We start from the raw sequence: 3,205 nt of genomic DNA on the forward strand, positions 1-3,205 counted from the left end.
CGCCCCCGCTGGCGCTGCCCCCCAGCCACTTCTACCTCTGCGCCCCGCGGAGACCGGCTCCGCGGACTGGGCCTCTGGGGTGGAGAAGAGAGGAACAGAAAAAGAAAAAAGGAAAAGAGGAGAAGACAGAGGGAAAGAAAAGCGAGAGAGGTAGAAAAGGAGAGCGCTAACTCGCTGCAATTCGACAGGATCTTGAGGTGGCAGTAGCATCGCCGCCGAATCAAGTGAGGGGTCGGTGCCGAGATCAGGAAATGTCCTTCGCTCTCCATATTGCTTAAACGCCTCAAACGCACAAGGCCAAGGCAAATTTTCATCAGGCTAGGCCCATGAGGTCAACGAACTTGAGGACCAGAAGTTTGAAAGTAAGGCAGCTTAGGACCTTTCCCCAGATGAGCTTGGTCCTTACCCAGCTTGTCAGGAGAGTGAAACTGACTGGGACTGTTGTGTTCAGCAGTGCTACTGGGAAATGCCACAAAGCCAAGGACTGGCTAAGAAGGGGGCTTTGCCCCTTAGTACTGTTCATGCCTATCAGGAAATTTCTGCCCAGGCGGAAGTAGGTTCCGAGCATAGGAGAGGGTCCCTTGAGAAGAATGAGCCCCAGCAGGCAAGTGGGCCAGGACTGGGTGCTTTTTCAGTTAAACTGATGCAGAAAGCATCTTCCCAGGCCACAGGTTCAGAAGGGCCAGTGGCCACAGGAGAAAAATGCTTAAGATAGTGGAGGCTAAATAAAATAAAGTGAAAGACAATGATCTAAACTTGTCTTTCTCAATATTTTTGAAAGTTGGACCCCCTTTGGTAAATCTAAGGGCATGTTCCGACTTACCCTGTGAAAAATGCAAATCTGTGCATTCCCACAATTTGACCCAGTCATTTTCAGGGAATTCACAGACACCCCCCCCCCTTCCGCCCCTCAAAGCCTTTTCCTTGGCCTCTCCAGAATGTTCCAAGACTCTGGGAATTCAGTAGCCCTGCCAGTTTGACTGGTAAGACAAGCTGGGTTCCGGGCCGTAGACAGCTCAGGCCCCGTCTAGTCAGAGCTCTGTAGGGTGGCCAAATGGCCTTCTAGGCTGAATGGGATCCAAGAGCATGCACGCTCCAACCAAGGTTACAAATATCAGTTTGGTGCCATGTCTGTTATGATAAGGCCACCGCAGCTGAAGAGTAGAGAAGGTGGAAAGCCGGCTGTGAGCTCACAGACCATGGCATTGGCACTTGGGTCTTCAGAGACCTTTAGGGAGAGTTGGATGTTTCTCCCTAGCATCTTTTACCCCCTTCTAATAAGCCAAATGGGATGTTGAGTTTGTGCTGTTTCTTGCTTGGAAAAAAACCAAAACAGAATACATAAGCCAGTGTGGGATCTTCTCTCTGGCCCAGGTCTGCCACTCTCCCTCCACTGCTGAGCCGAGAGTGAGAGTGAATGGAGAGCCCATGGGTGCACCTGGGACACAGACTGGCTTGCCCCGCTGGTTTGGACAAGAAGATATCCACACAGCAGAAGCTCAAGTCAAATGCCTGCTACCTTCTCAGTTAGTCTCGGAGCTCCCAGCATCCCCGACCGCCCCCAAGGCTCCACACTCCCCAGACTGTAACACCGAGGTGTTAGCTTCCTCAATAAAATATTCCATTTATTGATCATCTCAGCTTTCCCAGGGTTCCCCACCCCCAAGAAATTAAGAAAAGCAATTCAGTGGTCGGCTTCTGGACAGTGTCTCCCTCTCACCCATTTGCCTTCTTTTTCTCTCTTTCCTCCTCTTTCCCAGCTGCCGAATTTCTCTCTTGGTGGTCAGAATGCCTTTGACCTAAAACTCTCAAGTGTCTGCCTGCTTCAACCAGGCCTGTGCAGTTGCCGGGGCCCACGTTTTATTTAGGAGTAAATATTGCTCATTTCTACCTGGTTCATTACACCCCATTCAGCTATGGAGCTGAAGTAAATGCCAGGCTAGTGAAATAAGCCCTCTGTTGAGAATTACCCTGCAGTTTACCAAATAGTGCATTCCCTCTCCTACGAGTAGGCCCTTGCAAACTACGAGAAATAATAAACTGTTATTACAAAAAAAATTCTTACAAAGAATACCAGGTACTGAGATTGAGATAGCCAGTAAACAATTCGTATCTGGAGGTTGCTCTCAGTGCTTTCTGGGCGCAGTATTATCTGATCGGCTGTGGAGTTGGAGATGCAGCCCCGGAGAGGGAAATAAATGCTACTTTGACATATTCGGCTTTAACAAAAATTCTGGACTTTTTCAATTCATGTATTTACAGCATAGTTTAAATTTTGGAAGGAGCAAAGACCTGATTCTCCCATTCGTCTTTAAGAATGTCAACATTTTCAGGGATACAGTATTTGATGTGTCTTCTTAGAATCAGTCTATCCCTAAGCAACCTGCTTAAAAGTTTTTTCTAAATCCAACCACTGAACTGGCCCTTCTCTCCTGATGGGGGAAGTGTTGGAGACTTTTTTCGTACACGCCTCACATACACCCCTCAATTGCAGTATCCTCAGTTTTGTCCATCATAAACTGCCTCTGGCCTGGAAACGATATTAGGAAAGGCTCAGGCTGCAAAGAGCACTGTCTGGGCGCCCACTTCTTGCTTTACTCTGGCAGAGTTTGAGAGACCATACTCAACAAAGACTGGTGACTGTGATCGGCAAAATTATACACTCATACACGGTAGCATCTACTTTCTCTGAGATTCTCCCCACCCCACTCACCCATGCACAGTATATTTGTAAAAAGAAAATAACCATTTCAAGAAACTAATGAAAACACACTGGAATGAAAAATTTAAATATAGAAAAAGAGGGAATTTGAGTTTGGCTTCCGAAATGTAAGTGACATGATTATTTTAAACTTGTTTTATGACAATTCTGATGGAGAGATTGTTTGATCAGAGTTTATCCTCACTGCTAGCCTTGGGGAAATGTATAGGTATTTACCAGTACAATTTTTGCATGTTTGCAGAATATGCAAAATATCTCATTTTTACATCTAAGAAATTGCTGCAAACCTCCAGCCAGGTTTATAGCAGTACAGTCAAAATAAGCAACACAGGTTTCTCTGGCAGCCTCAAAAATATAATGCGACTTCTCCAAATTGGCCTTTTTCGAAACAAAGATTACCTCCAGTCTGTTGGACAAACCTAGAGAACGCATCTAGTAGGAAATCAGCTACTTCCCTGACTTCTGCCCCAGGGAATAAGCCTG

The 3,205-nt window shown here is 46.6% G+C and overlaps 1 protein-coding gene across 1 annotated transcript in view; it reads right to left on the reverse strand.

Annotated features, from left to right (window-relative positions):
• The window catches only part of HOXA10 (homeobox A10), a 9,929-nt gene that overhangs the window by 5,617 nt on the left and 1,107 nt on the right, over positions 1-3,205 (reverse strand). The gene's annotated exons all lie outside the window — the stretch shown is intronic.

The sequence above is a fragment of the Bison bison genome, unplaced genomic scaffold (genome assembly GCF_000754665.1).
Source record: "Bison bison bison isolate TAMUID 2011002044 unplaced genomic scaffold, Bison_UMD1.0 scf7180017864364, whole genome shotgun sequence".
NCBI classification, from domain to species: Eukaryota; Metazoa; Chordata; class Mammalia; order Artiodactyla; family Bovidae; genus Bison; species Bison bison.